Source organism: Aquarana catesbeiana, linkage group LG06 (genome assembly GCF_042186555.1).
Source record: "Aquarana catesbeiana isolate 2022-GZ linkage group LG06, ASM4218655v1, whole genome shotgun sequence".
In the NCBI taxonomy this organism is placed as follows: Eukaryota; Metazoa; Chordata; class Amphibia; order Anura; family Ranidae; genus Aquarana; species Aquarana catesbeiana.
Genome location: NC_133329.1, coordinates 166037453 through 166057994, shown reverse-complemented (window position 1 = coordinate 166057994; position 20542 = coordinate 166037453).

Genomic DNA, 20542 nt, shown 5'->3' with positions numbered 1-20542 from the left:
AATATGAATAAAAAGATGGTGATGAAGGCAAAGATGGGACTGGTGCCAGTACTTTAGCATTAAGTTCAACTGAGAGGTGTTCAATTTGTCCGAATGGTCTTTCCCTGGAGGCTGGCTTACCAGAAGTATGTTGTCACGTTTTCTGTATATCTTGCATTTTAAATGGTGGGAAACCTCCTCACCTGCCCTGTTGACAGCAAACCCTCTCAAACCGTGTATGAAATACATCTGGTTGGTAGATGCACCAAGATCTATGTCGTGGCAAGAACACAAAAAGAAAACTGCAGCTGCAACCTGTGCCAGTGGTGCTGTACAAAAGGGAAGATATGCTTTAGAATGGATATTATGAAGAAATATGTAAATTAAATCTTGAAAAGAGCAAGGACAAAACATTTTTTTTATCAGCAAGGCTGATCTCAAGTATGAAGCAATCCTGCTTGAATTAAGAGAAATAGAAGTGAAAAGACAATCAATTCTGCCAGTATTTTCCTAGAGGGAGAAGAAGACCTCGAAGAGGAGGATGACCACATCTGCTTAAAACTTATGGAAGAAGAAATGCAGCAAATCTCCCCAGTAAAGGACACTCCTCTTGAAAATTCTGATCTGATCCTGTTTGCAGAGGGTTGTACAAAGATGGAGTCCCAACAATCACATATGCAGTGACAATATCGGAGGAAGTGATTGAGACCCAACTGCTCTCTTCATCACTTTCAGTGCAGGTTGCCAAAGTGGTAGCACTCACAAGAGCCTGTGAGACCACAAAGGATCAAACAGCCAACATCTACACTGATAGCAAGTATGCTATTGCAGTAGTCCATGATTATGGACCCATAAGGAAGAACAGAAGATTCACAACTTCTGCAGAAGAACTAATTCAAAACTAGAAATATGTTCAAGAGCTTTTTGAAGTGGTCACCCTCCCAAAGGAAGTAGCCATCCTGAAGGTCAAGGAACATACTGGAGGACAACCCATGGAAGAAAAAGGAAACCAGTTGGCTGATCATACTGCCAGGAAGACTGCTGAAACACCAATGGAAGCAATCATGACCCTAATCACTGATTTTGTATGAAATAAAAGCACAGTTTCCTTTTTATCAATTTGGGCTCACTGTCTCATCAGAAAAAGGTCTTGATTTGGAGACTCCCCAACGTGATTTATCAAGAGCCACAATTGGCCAAAGGCAGGGTGCCTTTCGCCAATCATGACTCAGGGGCTAAATCCACGCCCCACACTATATAAGGCTGCTTACATGGCGGTCGTGTACAGTGTTTATGATAGGAGAGAGATTAGGCAGGTTAGTTAGTGGATTGAGTGTGCAGTAAGAGTAGACTATATAATACAGTGCAGTCAGTGTAGAATATATAACCTACGCTTCCTAAGTTCTGGAACACAAGTCCAATGGATCTGGCTATAGGAACCCCCAAGAACTAGACAACACCAGTCTTGGAGTACATCAGGACTAACTTTTTTATTTGAGATCTCACACACATTTATACACCAGGCTGACTCAAAGCTAACCTAATTAACATGAGCTCCAATAGGAGTCGTCCCGTCTCCTATATTGTATAGAGGACAATGTGATCAGCTCATTCAATTAACATACATTACCATAAACATCAACACAGGGTTAATTAGAACAAACAACAATGAGTTGAATACCCTTAGAACCTAGACTAAACTTATTTACATTAAACCCATTATAGCTGACATCAGACAGGTGAGTGGAGTTGATGACATTAGCATCTTCTCACAGGATGTGTCCCAACAGTATAATTCAGTCTTATCATTCTAATATGGCATATAAAGGGTTCCAGAGTCTGTGTGTTTTGGGGGGACATGGAGCTGAATCCAAAGTAACACCAACCCCAGGGTCCCCAGGCATACAGCTCACAGAGAGCACCATTCCCCCAAATGCTAGGGCCCATAATCGGTGGGCAAGAGGCTTGCGTTCAGTCCCCTCCAATAGCCTCTGTCCCGGGTGAGTCTGTCACATTTCTCCCCTTTCGGCAGGAGACTAACACAGGAGGAGACCCCAGACGGGTTGACTCCGAAGTTAGTAAGTAGCTCCAGTCCTCTAATGCCTGTACCCACACAGTACCCCAAATAAATTGTTCCAAACAGAGTATTACTCACCCAGCCAACCTCTGCCTCTCTCAGAGAACATATCTGCCGCTGGGGAGAGGCCTGGACTGGCCCTTCTCCCTGGAATCCTTTCTGCCGCTGGAGAGAAGACAGGGTGTCTGGGCTCACTCCGTCATGCTGTTGGGGATCGGGGCCCACTGCCCAGCATCCCTGGGATATACAGGTGGAGACTGAAGTCCCACCCACCTTCACAGGGAATCCATCCTCTGTTAGTTGAGGGCAGAGTCCAGCAGTCCTCGGCCCTGTTGCCAGCCCTTCTGCTGGAAACCCTGCATCCTACGCTCCGGCTAACCGTTGGGGCAGGAGGCTGGCTTCCTCCACTCCCAAACTGTGTAGCTGCCATTGGGGAGGCTGCTTCCTTTTCTATTCTCTCCTCTGGCTGCTGGGACGACATGTCGATGGTACTGTCTCCCAGGTACACGGATCTTTGCTGAGGAGGAAAGCCCGCTTCCTCCACCCTGGCCAACTGTTGGGGAGGGACAACACACACCTCCTCTCCCTTTTCCCCCTGTATCTGCTGCTGGGAAGTGATTGCCATCTTCTCACTCTGAGCTTCCACAATTGCTGCAGGTATGGTGCAGAGGTCTTGGACCCTCTGTCCGGTTGCCAGCACTTCTGCTGGGGGTTTGCCAGGTGGTTCCTCCTCTACAGAAACGTCTATTAAATCCCCAGTCTCTGGAATTGGTAAAAGTGTGGGACAGAGGTCTTGGACCCTCTGTTCAGTTACCAGATCTTCAGCTGGAGAAGTTTGTTTTAACTCCATAGATGCTGCTGGCAGAAAATCACATGTCCCTGTCAGTGTTGTGGGAGAAAGGCCGACTACCTCTTCTCTCAGGAAGGCCGAAGCCACTGTTGGTGCTGGGCAGAACACAGTGAACTTTGGCCCTGATAGCAGCTCTTCTGCTGGAGGCTCATCAGGTTGTTCTTCCTCAGCAGAAAAGTCTATCAAATCCCATGTCTCTGCAACTGATGTCTGGGGATAGAGGTTCACCATCTCCTGTCCATGGAACCCAGAAGATGCTATCATTTCTGGGCAGAGGTTAGCAGAGCTCTGCCCTGTTGTCAGCACTTCAGGTTTGGGGATGGCAATCTCCGGATTTTCCACTGCCGATTCTCTGGCATGCTGCTGAACTTGTTCTAGCAGTTTCCTGTATGCCCTTTCCAGATGCTGTTCCTTCCTTAGCAAATGGTCCAGATCAGGTTTGAGCTCTGAGACCCCTGCAAGACCAAGCATAGACTCTCTATATTCTCTCAGGTCCTCAAGGTCAGGTTCCCCTTCATCGCCAAACATAAAAAGATCTGTAAGGCTCTCCCACAGCAATCCAGGGCCGCCAAAGTCATATCCCTCTGGAGAGCATTCTGTTGTCTCCCCTAAATATGCCTCCTCTGCGTGCCATTGCAGAGCCCGATAACGATTGTCCAGCTCTATCTCCTGCTGAAAAAAGAGGAGAGGACACCTTAATTCATCCAAGAATAGGTTCAGGGGAAGACGGATAGGGGAAAGGGGGATTTACCACCCACTGAAACAATTAATCAAATTAATTTTACCCCTAAGGTTACCCAAATCATTGGTCAATTAACTCAATGGTGTGTAGCTAACAAGCTATCAGATAGTTGTTCAATGGACCATAAAGATATATATGAGAAAAAAGAAAAGGGGGCAAGAGGAGGCCTCCTAAAAAAGATGGTCCGCTCAAGAACAAACTGTTGTGAACCTGAAAAAACTTTATTGTGTCAATTTACTAAATAGAAACATAATCCACTAACCATGTATATTTAAAAATAGGGCAAATAAAGTCCTATTGTGTGCTGGTGGCCACCACAGACATTACACATACATCAAAATTTCATGCACTCCCACTCATCAAATTAATGTCACTGAAGACCCGGGTCTGTACAATTTTCATGGGATTCCAGAGCAAGGAGATGGCTTCATGAATAATAGAGCTCTGAGGAAGCTTGGAAACAAGCGAAAGCGCTCAGCATCTGACTTATGTGCAGGTGGCACACAGACTTTCACACATCAACAAGGATATTCCCGAAATTGGATGTGAACATTTTAATTGTCTCAACCTGATCTTGGACATCAGACGGAGCCTTTGTGGTGAACATTGACTCTGAGTGTTCCCTATAACTGCTTAATCTACTAGGTATGAAATGTCAGTATGTTTGAACCTTGTGACTCACCGTACATCTTGCTGGAGGATACCTGGAAGTAACAGCTCACGTCTACAATAAACTTATACGCCGCATGAACGTGTCTTTTACCCACATGAGTGCGGTCATCAGCAGCCCTTGACTTTATTGAAGACGTCAGACGGTGAGCTTAAAATGTACCCTTACATATAGGAGGCACTTTATCTATGGCTATCCTCCGTCTATCTTCAATGCTATACATGTGAGGCTGCTCCCTCTCCACCATTCCTCCCCCCCCTCCCCTCCTTGGAGTTGCAGTCGTTCACTAATCAATCAGGACGCTCTTCCCCCCCTTTCTCCTTGTCGGTTGACACACATATATGCCTAATCAGCCATTGGCTCACATCTGTATGGGACCCTTGTTTTTCACCAGCACTTGCACTTTATCCTAGAAGGACCGAATGTCTATTATTCATGAAGCCATCTCCTTGCTCTGGAATCCCATGAAAATTGTACAGACCCGGGTCTTCAGTGACATTAATTTGATGAGTGGGAGTGCATGAAATTTTGATGTATGTGTAATGTCTGTGGTGGCCACCAGCACACAATAGGACTTTATTTGCCCTATTTTTAAATATACATGGTTAGTGGATTATGTTTCTATTTAGTAAATTGACACAATAAAGTTTTTTCAGGTTCACAACAGTTTGTTCTTGAGCGGACCATCTTTTTTAGGAGGCCTCCTCTTGCCCCCTTTTCTTTTTTCTATCTCCTGCTGGACCAACCTGTCCAACTCAGTCACCCATTGCTCCTGGGGCCGCTCTCCCAGGAATGCCATCCGCAATGCCCGTTGGTCACTGGCCCGTTGCTCTTAGGTTGGAAAGCACTTGCCCTGTTTTATACCAGAGAGACGGAGGGCTGCAATCCAGAGCTCCACCCGAATTTGCTGCCTAAGCTCCAGGTATTCATCCTCAGACACAGTCCTGGTGTATGTTGAAAGGATGATCCGCAGCAGCCCCGGGAATTCTGATGCCAGGTCCATATCTCCGCTGGGGTGACTGAAGTCTGCTATCCTGATCTTGGATCCAGTTGGAGGTTTAGATTTCCCAGACTGCAGGAAGCTTTCCCGCTGCTTGCCACCAATGTCACGGAACGTCCCACACTCCGCTTGAGTGCTTCCGTCTGTATACCGCTTCCTAAGTTCTGGAACACAAGTCCAATGGATCTGGCTATAGGAACCCCCAAGAACTAGACAACACCAGTCTTGGAGTACATCAGGACTAACTTTTTTATTTGAGATCTCACACACATTTATACACCAGGCTGACTCAAAGCTAACCTAATTAACATGAGCTCCAATAGGAGTCGTCCCGTCTCCTACATTGTATAGAGGACAATGTGATCAGCTCATTCAATTAACATACATTACCATAAACATCAACACAGGGTTAATTAGAACAAACAACAATGAGTTGAATACCCTTAGAACCTAGACTAAACTTATTTACATTAAACCCATTATAGCTGACATCAGACAGGTGAGTGGAGTTGATGACATTAGCATCTTCTCACAGGATGTGTCCCAACAGTATAATTCAGTCTTATCATTCTAATATGGCATATAAAGGGTTCCAGAGTCTGTGTGTTTTGGGGGACATGGAGCTGAATCCAAAGTAACACCAACCCCAGGGTCCCCAGGCATACAGCTCACAGAGAGCACCATTCCCCCAAATGCTAGGGCCCATAATCGGTTGGCAAGAGGCTTGCGTTCAGTCCCCTCCAATAGCCTCTGTCCCGGGTGAGTCTGTCACACAGAGTATATAGTGCAGTCAGTGTAGTGTATATAACCCAGTGCAGAGTATATAGTGCAGTCAGTGTAGTGTATATAGAGCAATGTAGAGTATATAGTGAAGTCAGTGCAGTGTATATAATATAGTGCAGAGTATATAGTGCAGTCAGTGTAGTGTATATAACGAAGTGCGGAGTATATAGTGCAGTCAGTGTAGTGTATTGTTGTGAATGTGTGGTATTAAAATGTAATGATAATAAATATGGGGAATATTTTATTAAATAAAAAGGGGGTTTTGGTGAATGGTAAATTATAAATAAAAAGGGGTTGTATGAATTATAAATGTAGCAAATATGCAGTGCCTCCAGCTGATTATGGCAATTAATAACTTAATAACAATATGAATTTTTGTTCGAACACTCAATAGTATACCACAACAATTTCCTGAGTTCTTAAATTAGTGGTGATTTCTTACCAATGTATAAATATCGCCCAATTAAATTAATAAATAAATATAATTTATTAAAATACAAGTATAATTATACAACTTCATACAAAACCGGAATTACAGGTGATTAATATTCTAAACACACAATAAAAGACATCAACACAATCGTACAATAATTTCTCTTAACTTTAAAAAACAAACCTGGGACAGCTCCAACCAACTATAAAAAGGGGTGGTTAACCGTGTTTTTTTAAAATATTAAAATAGGATCCCTTATAGCTCGTAAGACAATTTTCTGACCTTCTGCGGTCGAAAAAGAGAAAGAAATATATCTTGAGGAGCCAACAAGAAAGATGCTACTAAATTTAAAATAAGTCCTAACTTCAATGGGGCTGTTAAATTAGGGTGGACAATAAACGATTTTCCTCGGGACACCACAATAGCCAATTTCGTTGCAATACAGGTCTATACCTAATTTACCCACGGTTTCAACATACAACATAGACAAATAATGTGGGAAAATTATCAGTTAACAGCTTTCCGACTGCCGCATGCCGATATACGTCCCGTACCTCCCCGTACATCCCTTCGTAATTCCGGGATAGGGGCGCGCATACTCGATGTCTGCTGGTGGCTTGCGATCTCATCGAGGCGAGGCAGAACGTGGAAATGTAAACAAGGCTTTTCCCTGTTCTGCCTAGTGACATGACAGGGCTATTTTTAGCTCTGATCGCTGTATAAATGTCATTGATCCCAAAATAGTGTCAAAAGTGTCCGATCTGTCCGCCGCAATGTCGCAGTCCTGATAAAAATTGCAGATCACTGCCATTACTAATAAAAAAAAAAAAATAATAACAATGCCATAAATCTATCCCCTATTTTGTAGACGCTATAACTTTTGCCCAAACCAATCAATATACATTATATACAAAAAAATTACCGTATTTATCGGCGTATAACACACGCCGGCGTATAACACACGCCGGCGTATAACACACGCCGGCGTATAACACGCACCCCAAGTTTAGGAGGGCATTTTAAGGAAAAAAAACTTTTAGGAGGGAAGTTTAAGGAAAAAAAAACTTACATTTAAATGTCCATCAATGCAGCCTCATCAGTGTTCATCTGTAGCCTTGTCCATCATTGCAGAATGATCAGTGTCCATTTGCAGCTTGCCCAGTGCCGTTTGCAGCCTTGCTAAGTGCCATTTTCAGCCTTGCCCATTGTCATATGCAGCCTGCCCAGTGCAGCCTTGCCCATTGTCATAAACAGCCTTGCCCAGAGCAGCCTTGCCCAGTGCAGTCTTGCCCAGTGCAGTCTTGCCCAGTGCAGCCTTGCCCAATGCAGCCTTGCCCAGTGCAGCCTTGCCCAGTGCAGTCTTGCCCAGTGCAGCCTTGCCCAATGCAGTTGCCCAATGCCGTGTGCCGTTTGTGCTATTTAAATCTGCCGCCGAGAGACAGAGCCTGTGTACTCGGCTCGTCACGCCGCCCCGCCTCCCTGCTGAGGATGAGAAGTGAGCGTTTCCGAAAAAGACCGAGCCGAGTATACTGTGTGCTCGGCTCCGCTCGCAGTCCCGCCCAGTCCTGCCATTGGACGGAGTGTTATGTCCATCAAAGGAGCTGGGCGGGACTGCGAGCGGAGTCTAGCACTCGGCTCGGTCCTTTTCGGTAGCACTCGCTCCTCATCCTCTCAGAGACAGCAGGGAGGTGGGACAGCATGACTGCGAGTGGAGCCGAGCACTAGGCTCGGTCTTTTTCGGCGGCGCTCGGTTTTTCTTTGCGGCGCTCACTCTTTTTCGGCGGCGCTCGCTCTTATTTGGCACACCTACAGTGGGGATCAGCGTATAAGATGCACCCACGATTTTCCCCTGATTTTAAGGGGAAAAAAGTGCGTGTTATACGCCGATAAATACGGTATGTAGAAGAATACATATCAGCCTAAACTGAGAAAGAAATTCGTTTTTTTTATATATTTTTGGGGATATTTATTATAGCAAAAAGTAAAAACTATAGCTTTTTTTCAAAATTGTCAGTCTTTTTTTTGGTTTATAGCGCAAAAAATAAAAACGCAGAGGAGATCAGATACTACCAAAAGAAAGCTCTATTTATTTATTTATTTATTTATTTATTTATAAAGCTCTTTATTTATTTATATAAAATACATTTTGTTTGGGTACAACGTCGCACGACAATTGTCAGTTAAAGTGACGCAGTGCCGAATCGTGAAAAATGCTCTGGTCATTAAGGGCGTAAAACCTTCCGGGGCTGAAGTGGTTAATAAACTGCCCTGCACACTGTAAATTATAATGTCAAAACACAAACAATAAAATACAATCTCTACAATTTTGGGAGAAAAAGATTAGTCAACGTATATATGGTCTGTATCTCACCGCTATTTAAAAGGGGAAGATGTCCAAAGTGTTACAAGTATATTCAGTTAGTTCCAGCAGCAAAGTCCAGTGATATGGGGAGTGGTCAACTGGCAGCAGGTTTCTCAATTGTTCAGGAAGTGTATCAGCGTGTGGGTGTGTGGTTCCGTCTCGAGAATAACGTGTGTCTGTGTTTTATAGGGTGCAGTACTGTTGTTGAATTGGTACCTCCACACCTCATGTTTACTAACTTGTGATTGGTTGGTTCCAAATTTGGGCGGTAACTGCCCATCTCTCAATCACCCACCAGTGGTCATGGCAGTTGTATAATTAGAATAATTGTATCCTGTATTACTATGAAATGTATTTTAATATGTCTCATATTATGGTGATCTGGGGATTGCCCGCCTTCATAACTCTTGATTTGCTGTCCCCATATTGTGTACTTTGCTGGTTATAAGAAATTTAGACCTTTTAAAAATGATACTGTGACTATCAGATATTTATGGGACAAAACAAAGACACCCTTCCCCCCATATAATACTGGTGCCAAGTTATTTTACAATATGCAGATGACTTCTGATATCACTGATTCTTGTATATAGCCAGTATGGTACATTATTATATACAGTATATCACAAAAGTGAGTACACCCTCACATTTTTGTAAATATTTTATTATACCTTTTCATGTGATAACGTTGAAGAAATGACACTTTGCTACAATGTAAAGTAGTGAGTGTACAGCTTGTATAACAGTGTAAATTTGCTGTCCCCTCAAAATTACTTAACACACAGCCATTAATGTCTAAACCACTGGCAACAAAAGTTAGTACACCCCTAAGTGATAATGTCAATATTTTGTGTGGCCACTATTATTTTCCAGCACTGCCTTAACCCTCTTGGGCATGGAGTTCACCAGAGCTTCACAGGTTGCCACTGGAGTCCTCTTCCATTCCTCCATGACGACATCACAGAGCAAGTGGATGTTAGAGACCTTGCGCTCCACCACCATCCATTTGAGGATGCCCCACAGATGCTCAATAGGGATGAGCCGAACACCCTCCTGTTCAGTTCGCAGCAGAACATACAAACAGGCAAAAAATTTGAACACGCTAACACCGTTAAAGTCTGTGGGACACGAACATGAATAATCAAAAGTGCTCATTTTAAAGGCTTATATGCAATTTATTGTTATAAAAGGTGTTTGCGGACCTGGGTCCTGCCCCAGGGGACATGTATCAATGCAAAAAAATTTTTTAAAACGGACGTTTTTTCGGGAGCAGTGATTTTAATAATGCTTAAAGTGAAACAATAAAAGTGAAATATTCCTCTAAACTTCGTACCTGGGGGGTGTTTATATTATGCCTGTAAAATGGCGCATGTTTCCTGTGTTTAGAGCAGTCCCTGCACAAAATGACATTTCTAAAGCAAAAAAAGTCATTTAAAAGTACTATAATGAATTGTCGGTCCCGGCAATAAACATAAAAGTCATTGCAAAAAACGGCATGGAATTTACCCCACAGTCCATTACCAGGCCCTTTGGGTCTGGTATGAATGTTATGGGGAACCCCGAACCAAAATTAAAAAAAAAAAAATTGCGTGGGGGTCCTCCCAAAATTCCATACCAGGCCCTACAGGTCTGGTATGGATATTAAGGGGAACCTCACACCAAAATTTAACAAAAAATGGCGTGGGGTCCCCCCAAAAATTCATACCATCTGAGCACACAACCTGGCAGGCTGCAGGAAAAGAGGGGAGCGCCCCGTCTCCTGAACCATACCAGGCTACATGCCCTCAACATGGGGAGGGTGCTTTGGGGTAGCTCCCCAAAGCACCTTGTCCCCATGTTGATGGGGACAAGGGCCTCATCCCCACAACCCTTGCCCGGTGGTTGTGGGGGTCTGCTGGTGGGGGCTTGCTTATCGGAATCTGGAATCCCACTTTAACAAGGTAACCCCCAGATCCCAACCTCCCCCTGTGTGAAATGGTAACGGGGTACAAATGTACCCCTACCATTTCACAAAAAAAGTGTGAAAATAGTAAAAATGACATGGTTGGGTCCTTTATTAAAAAATAAAAATGTCCCAGGAAGTCTTCTTCTTCTTCTCTTGCTCCGCCGACAGACCAAAAAAGAAAAGAAAACCCACAGGCCGCCACCAATCCGCCTCCATAGGAGGCACCCGCCATAATGACCGTCCTCTCAGGTGACAGTTCTTTTATAACTGAGGGCCTATGGCTTCCCTGTAGTGTCAGAGGGGGCGGGGCCACCCGGTGATGCAACCAGGTGACCCTGCCCCCTCTGACGCTACGGGAAGCCATTGGGATGTCCCCATGCGTCAGAGGGGGTGGAGTCACCCGGGGACGTCACTGTGTGGCCCCACCCTCAGTTATAAAAGAACTGTCACCTGAGAGGACGGTCATTATGGCAATTTCCTCCCATGGAGGCGGATTGGTGGCGGCGTGCTTTTTGGTCCATCGGCGGAGCAAGAGAAGAAGAAGAAGACTTTGTGGGACATTTTTATTTTTTTATTTTTTAATAAAGGACTTGTCCCAAGCTGTGTCATGTCATTTTTACCATTTTCACACTTTTTTGTGAAATGGTATGGGTACATTTGTACCCCGTTACCATTTCACACAGGGGAGGGGCCGGGATCTGGGGATCCCCTTGTTAAAGGGGGCTTCCAGATTCCGTTAAGCCCCCCGCCCACAGACCCCCACAACCACCGGGCAAGGGTTGTGGGGATGAGGCCCTTGTCCCCATCAACATGCAGAAAAGGTGCTTTGGGGGCTACCCCAAAGCATCCTCCCCATGTTGAGGGTATGTGGCCTGGTATGGTTCAGGAGGGGGGGTGCTCTCTTGTCCCCCCTCTTTTCCTGTGGCCTGCCAGGTTGCATGTTCAGATAAGGGCCTGGCATGGAATTTGGGGGGACCCCCACGCAATTTTTTTTTATTTTAGTTCGGGGGTTTCCCTTAATATTCATACCAGACCCAAAGGGCCTGGTAATGGACTGTAGGGGGAATCCTATGCCGTTTTTTTCAATGACTTTTATGTGTATTGCTGGGACTGACAATTCATTATAGCCACGAGTACTTTTAACCACTTCCCGCCCACCCTATAGCGGATTGATGTCCGGGAAGTGGTTCCATTATCCTGACTGGGCGTCATATGATGTCCAGCAGGATAACATGCCACTGTGCGCCCGCGGGGGCGCGCATCGCGGCGATCGGTGGAGTGGTGTGTCAGCCTGACACACCGCTCCACAAATCTTGGTAAAGAGCCTCCGGCGGAGGCTCTTTACCACGTGATCAGCCGTGTCCAATCACGGCTGATCACGCTGTCAATAGGAAGAGCCATTGATCGGCTTTTTCTCACTCGTGTCTGACAAACGCAAGTAGAGGAGAGCCGATCGGTGGTTTTCCTGACGGGGGGGTCTGCGCTGATTGTTTATCAGCACAGCCCCCCCTCAGATCACCACACTGGACCACCAGGGATCGCCACTAGGACCACCAGGGAAGGGGCAACATGTGGATGGTCAGGTATGTACCCCATGGCCATCCACATGTGCCCAATGTGCCCCACTGATTGGCACCATTATGTTTTAGTTATGCACAGCAATGCCACCAATACATTTTATCAGTGCCACCAATCAATGTCATCAGTGCCACCTGTCATTGCCCATCAGTGCCACCTGTCAGTGCCCATCTGTGCCCATCAGTGCCCATCAGTGCCCACCTATCAGTGCCCATCAGTGGCACCCATCAGTGCCACCCATAAGTACCCATCAGTGCCACCCATAAGTACCCATCAGTGCCACCCATATGTACCAATCAATGCCACCTATGAGTGCCCATCAGTGCCACCTATGAGTGCCCATCAGTGCCACCTATGAGTGCCCATCAGTGCTGCATACCAGTGCCACCTATCAGTGCCCATCAGTCCCACCTATCAGTGCCCATCAGTGCCGTCTATCAGTGCCCATCATCAGTGCCCATCAGTGCCACCTCATTGGTGCCACCTCATCGGTGCCCATCAGGGCTGCCGTATCAGTGCCTGTCAGTGCAGCCATATCTGTGCCCATCATTGAAGAAGAAAACGTACTTATTTACAAAAATTTTTAACAGAAACAAAGAAAAACTTGTTTTTTTTAAAAAATTTCAGTCTTTTTTTATTTGTTGCGCAAAAAATAAAAACTGCAGAGGTGATCAAATACCACCAAAAGAAAGCTCTATTTGTGGGAACAAAATGATAAAAAAATTTGTTTGGGTACAGTGTAGCATGACTGCGCAATTGTCATTCAAATTGCGACAGCGCTGAAAGCTGAAAATTGATCTGGGCGGGAAGGTGTCTAAGTGCCTGGTATTGAAGTGGTTAAATGACTTTTTTTTCCTTTAGAAATGTCATTTTGTGCAGGGACTGTTGTAAACACGGGAAACATGCGCCACTTTACAGACATACTATAGACACCCCCAAGGTATGAAATTTAAAGGAATATTTCACTTTTATTGTTTCACTTTAAGCATTATTAAAAGCACTGTTCCCGAAAAAACGGACGTTTTTAAAACTTTTTTTTGCATTGATACATGTCCCCTGGGGCAGGACTCAGGTCCCCAAACACTTTTTATGACAATACCATGCATATACAGTCAGGTCTATAAATACTGGGACATCAACACAATTCTAATCTTTTTGGCTCTATACACCACCAAATAGATTTGAAATGAAACAAACAAGATGTGCTTTAACTGCAGACTTTCAGCTTTAATTTGAGGGTATTTACATCCAAATCAGGTGAACGATATAGGAATTACAACCGTTTGTATATGTGCCTCCCACTTTTTAAGGGACCAAAAGTAATGGGACAGATTAACAATCATCCATCACACTTTCACTTTTTAATACTTGGTTGCAAATCCTTTGCAGTCAATTACAGCCTGAAGTCTGGAACGCATAGACATCACCAGACACTGGGTTTCATCCCTGGTGATTCTCCTCCTCTACTGCAAATGTCTTCAGTTCCTGCTTGTTCTTGGGACATCTTCCCTTCAGCTTTGTCTTCAGCAAGTGAAATGCATGCTCAATCAGATTCAGGTCAGGTGATTGACTTGGCCATTGCATAACATTCCACTTCTTTCCCTTAAAAACTCTTTGGTTGCTTTCGCAGTATGCTTCGGGCCATTGTCCATCTGCACTGTGAAACGCCGTCCAATGAGTTCTGAAGCATTTTGCTGAATATGAGCAGATAATATTGCCTGAAACACTTCAGAATTCATCCTGCTGCTTTTGTCAGCGGTCACATCATCAATAAATACAAGAGAACCAGTTCCATTGGTAGCCATACATGCCCACGCCATGACACTACCACCACCATGCTTCACTGATGAGGTGGTATGCTTTGGATCATGAGCAGTTCCTTTCCTTCTCCATACTCTTCTTTTCCCATCACTCTGGTACAAGTTGATCTTGGTCTCATCTGTCCATAGGATGTTGTTCCAGAACTGTGAAGGCTTTTTTAGATGTTGTTAGGCAAACTCTAATCTGGCCTTCCTGTTTTTGAGGCTCACCAATGGTTTGCATCTTGTGGCGAACCCTCTGTATTCACTCTGGTGAAGTCTTCTCTTGATTGTTGACTTTGACACACATACACCTACCTCCTGGAGAGTGTTCTTGATCTGTCTAACTGTTGTAAAGAGTTTTTTCTTCACCAGGGAAAGAATTCTTCGGTCAACCACCACAGTTGTTTTCCGTGGTCTTCTGGGTATTTTGGTGTTGCTGAGCTCATTGGTGTGTTCTTTCTTTTTAAAGATGTTCCAAACAGTTGATTTGGCCACACCTAATGTTTTTACTATCTCTCTGATGGGTTTGTTTTGTTTTTTCAGCCTAATGATGGCTTGCTTCACTGATAGTGACAGCTCTTTGGATCTCATATTGAGAGTTGACAGCAACAGATTTCAAATGCAAATAGCACACTTGAAATGAACTGTAGACCTTTTATCTACTCCTTGTAAATGGGATAATGAGGGAATAACACACACCTGGCCATGGAACAGCTGAGCAGCCAATTGTCCCATTACTTTTGGTCCCTTAAAAAGTGGGAGGCACATATACAAACTGTTATAATTCCTACACCGTTCACGGTTGTAATTCCTATATTGTTCACCTGATGTGGATGTAAATACCCTCAAATTAAAGCTGAAAGTCTGCAGTTAAAGCACATCTTGTTCATTTCATTTCAAATCCATTGTGGTGGTGTATAGAGCCAAAAAGATTAGAATTGTGTCAATGTCCCAATATTTATGGACCTTACTGTAAGTCTTTAAAATTAGCACTTTTGATTTCTCACATAGACTTTTAAAGGGTGTTCTGCCACACACACTTGACACCATCTGAACCAAATAATTTTATCTTGGTCTTATCAGAACACAGGACATGGTTCCAGTAATCCATGTCCTTAGTCTAATTGTCTTTAGCAAATGTTCATATTCCTTCTTGGTGGTCTTAAGATCATAGTATGTTTTAGCAATAGTTGCAGGTCTTTCAATGTTTTGCTGGGCAAAGGAAAACGCATTTCGTAAGTAGGTGGTGGGTTGTGGTGGCATTGACCAAATTATGGTCGGAAGTGCAGTGCAATAGGTGTTGATGATTACCTGAAGAACCAGTTCCTTGAGGCCTTCCTTCTTATCCTTGTCTTAAAATGATTCATGAGAAGGGCAAATTTAGTTATTGCAAAATCATAGTTCATTTAGTTTTATAATTTTATGTAGAAATATCCTGACAGTATATAACCAAATGCAGAGTATATATAGTGCAGTCAGTGTAGTGTATATAACCAAATGCAGAGTATATGGTGCAGTCAGTGTAGTATATATAATACAGTACAGAGTATATAGTGCAGTCAGTGTAGTGTATATAACGCAGTGCAGAGTATATAGTGCAGTCAGTGTAGTGTATATAATGCAGTGCAGAGTATATAGGGCTGTGCAGAGTATTTAATACAGTGTATTGAAGTGGTTAAGGGGAACCCTATGACAGAATTAAGAAAAAACGGCATAGGGTCCCCCCAAAATCCATACCAGGCCCTTTGGGTCTCCATGCCAAAAGTGAAAAAAAATTGTCGTGGGGTCCCCCCCAAAATCCATACAAGACCCTTATCCAAGCAAGCAGCCTGGCAGACCTTCCTAAACCATACCAGTCCACTTGCCCTCAACTTGGGAAGGTGCTTTGGGGTGCCCCCCAAAGCACCTTATCCCCATGGTGATGGGGACTAGGCCCTCTTCCCAACAACCCTGGCCGGTGGTTGTCGGGTCTGCGGGCGGAAGGACTTATCGGAATATGTAAGCCCCCTTTAACAAGGGGGCCCCCAGATCCCGCCCCCCCATGTGAATGGGTATTGGATACATCGTACCCCTACCCATTCACCAAAAAAGTGTCAAAAAAGTAAAAACCACAAGAGACAGTTTATGACAAATCCTTTTTTAAAAAAGAAAGAAAGAAAAAAAAAAAGCATTCCGTGATGTAAATCCACATCAATCATGCAGCCCGACAGACCCAAAAAATAGCAAAAATGAAAAGGCTCCACCTCCATGGGAGGCCTCCCGCTGACTGCTGTCTCTTCACTTTGACAGCTCTTATATAGGCAAGGGTGGGGCCACCTGGTGGCATAACCAGGTGACCCTGCCCCTTCTGACATCTTGTGATGTCACATGATGTCAGAAGGGAGAGGGGTCACCTGGTTTCTATACCTTGTATAGATGCACCACTTTACAGGCAGACTGAGGGGACCCCCACACACAATATTTAAAGGAATATTTCATTTTTATTGTTTCACTTTAAGCATCATTAAAATCACTACTCCTTTAAAAACTATTGTTTCAAAAACTTTTTTTTGCATTGATACTTGTCCCCTAGGGCAATACCCGGGTCCCCATACACTGTTTATGGCAATAACTTGCATATAAGCCTTTAAAATAAGGACTTTTTATTTTTCATGTTCGTGTCCCATAAACTTTAATAAGGTTTGCATGTTCGCTAGAACTTTTTGCCTGTTCAAGGTGTTCTGGTGCAAACCGAATCAGGGGATGTTCAGCCCATCCATACCTATATACTTATGTTACATAGAAATTGGTAACAATGGACATCTTCCATAGGCAGGTCCAGTTACAGGAATCAGTTAAAAAAAACTGATAGGGATCTCTACGCGTTTCGCCAAATAAACTTCTTCAGGTTATCCTATTAGTGCTGGAGAATGCATTGCAATTAGTCTCATTCTATTATTATGTCTCAAAAAAATTATATATACAAAATATGTAGGAAAGGTATGCATCATCATAGCTGAATAGTAAGCCTTTAGTACTCACAAATACACTGCTCAAAACAAATTTAAGGAACACACATCAAATCTCAATAAGAAAAAATATAATGCTGGATATCTATACCGATATGGACTGGGTAATATGTTAGGAATTAAAGAATGCCACATCGTTTGATGAAAATTAAAATTATCAACCTACGGAGGGCTGAATTCAAAGACACCCCAAAAATCAAAGTGAAAACATTATGCAGCAGGTTAGTCTATTTTGCTGAAATTTCATGCAGCAACTCAAAATGGTACTCAAAATGCTAGTTTGTATGGCCCCCACGTGCATGTATGTATGTTTGACAACATCGGGGCATGCTCCTAATGAGACGACGGATGGTGTCCTGGGGTATTTCCTCCCAGATCTGGACCAGGGAATCAGTGAGCTTCTGGGCAGACTGAGGTGCAACCTGGCAGCATCGGATGGACCGAAACATATTGTCCCAAAGTTGTTCTGTTGGATTGAGGTCAGGTGAGCGTGGGGTTCATTCAATGGTATCAATTCCTTCATCCTCCAGGAACCGGCTGCATACTCTTGCCACATGAGGCTGGGCATTGTTGTGCACCAGGAGGAACCCAAGACCCACTGCACCAGTGTAGGGTGTGACAATGGTCCAAGGATTTAATTCCGATACCCAATGGCGGTCAGGGTGCCATTGTCTAGCCTGTAGAGGTCGGTGCATCCCTCCATGGATATGCTTCCTCAGACCAACACTGACCCACCATCAAACCGGTCATGCTGAATGATGTTACAGTCAGCATAACATTCTCCACAGCTTCTCCAGACCCTTTTACGTCTGACACGTGCTCAGAATGAAGCTGCGCTCATCTGTGAAAAGCACAGGGTGCCAGTGGCGGACCTTCCAATTCTGGTGTTCAATGGCAAATGCCAATCGAGCTCCACGGTGCCAGGCAGTGAGCACAGGGCCCACTAGAGGACGTCAAGTCCTCAGGCCACCCTCCTGAAGTCTGTTTCTGATTAGTCAGAGACATTCACACCAGTGGTCTGCTGGAGGTAATTTTGTAGGGCTCTGACAGTGCTCATCCTGTTCCTCCTTGCACAAAGGAGAAGATACTGGTCCTGCTGATGGGTTAAAGACATTCTACGACCCTGTCCAGCTCTCCTAGGGTAACTGCCTGTCTCCTGGAATCTCCTCCATGCTCTTGCTCTTGAGAGTGCTGGGAGACACAGCAAACCTTCTGGCAATGGCACGTATTGATGTGCGATCCTGGAGGAGTTGGACTACCTAGGCAACCTCTATAGGGTCCAGGTATTGCCTCATGCTGCCAGTAGTGACACTGACCCTAGCCAAATGCAAAACTAGCGAAAACAGTCAGAAAATATGAGTAGAGAAAAAAATGTCAGTGGCCTCCACCTGTAAAATATTCCTGTTTTGGAGGTTGTCTCATTGTTGCCCATCTAATGCACCTGTTGTTAATTTCATTAACACCTAAGCAGCTGAAACTGATTAACAACCCCCTCTGCTGCTTAATGAACCAGATCAATATCCTAGGATTTTAATTGACTTGATGCTATACTCTGATTCATCGATCCATGATTCATTGATCCATATTTGATAATCAAATATGGGGTGTATCAACTAATGGTGGTTGGTGGGCTAAGTTAAGTAAAAATAATAATAAAAATTACAAAAAGTTCATGATCATTTTATGAAATACAAAAAAGAGGACAATGCAAATAAGAACATGCAAAAAACAGGGACCCACCTTGGTAACTACTAAAGAGTGTGTGCATATATGGTCAGGGGGGCATCAGATATCACAAGCCAACAAATAGACGGAATTCACAACAAATCCAGTAACTGGAATTGATTAGATAATGAATATAGGTTATTGTGACAACTTTGAAAAGTGGGGGCAAACCGGGAACCCCCCCACCCAAGACCTTAGCAAAAAAATGCCCTATTGTAAATATGTCACAGATCTGACCTTTTAGTGATATCCATAGGTGCCCCTCCACCAATAGCCAGTTCACAGCACACCTCCACTTCTCCCATCAAGAGGAAAAATGCCTGTTTTGGATCTAATCTAGATCCTATAAATAGGGAGTAAAATGGCTGCCACCACTCATGCCCACCATGTACACATCCCTCGTGGCGGGAGTGCAGGTGGATATATCTCTGGGCATATGGGAACAGCAGACATGTGTGTCTGGAAATGGCAGAGCGAGGCAACAAATGTCCGCAATGTCACCCCCTGTGTTGGACTGGGTGTTTCCAGACATGGCGCACACTAACTGCGTGCCGCTATGCTCTTGTAGGTAGGGGGAGGGCCGAGAACTAACATAGCCTCATCCCATCAAGAACTAGGAAGGGTCTCCATTCGCCAGAACTCAACACCCACACAGGAAGACCAAAAGAACCAAGGAAACAAAATGCCATACATAGAGGAAGACTGACACAACACAGGACAAACACACACCACTTATCCACAGCTAAGAACAAACACACAAAAAACTATGAAAAACAGCAAAAACAAACAGAAACGGAAACAATCACCAATGAAAAAAACTAAAACAAGATGGAGCCAAAACCAAAACATAAAACAAACAGAAACAACCCCATACATCCACAGCTGGGGTAATTAAACCTGGTTTACATACCCACAACTGGAGAGGAAAATAAATATATAAATTAATTAATTGAAAACATTTTTTTTAAATATATAAAATGTAAAATAAAAAACAAATACATAAAAAATAATAAAATATAAATAAAAAAATATATAATAAAAAAAATACAAATCAAGGGTAGCAGGATAGAGCCATCTCCCCAAGCATTCAGCCCATGTCCACACCCACCCCGTCTCGAGCATCAGCAGCAACTCTGGGCCATTAGTAGAATGGGATTTTTACTTTCAACATTTTTTATTTTTTGTTCTTGAATAAAGAATATTTTAATGCAAATATTCTCATGACCATAAACAAGATTATTGGAGTCTAGAAGGGAAAGTATCAAACAAAAGAAATAAGGAAAATTATGTAGATCAAGAGCAAGACAGAATGGAGGTCAGTTCCCCAGAGGTGAACTGATGTTCTCCTTTTTATAGGAGTGGTGTATAACTTACACATGCATTCAAACCTGGTGACTTAGTGGCGTTTTTGACTATTCATACACAACTATTTTATTTTAGATTCATCACGTGCTTTGCTCCTGACGAGTGGTTCAAAGGCTACGAAACGCGTAGAGCTACAAAAATGCAGTGTCTCTATCAATACTTACCCAGATCTTCAAGCTACCATGCATTACCCACACAGGTCTAGTGAGGCCATAGGTTGATA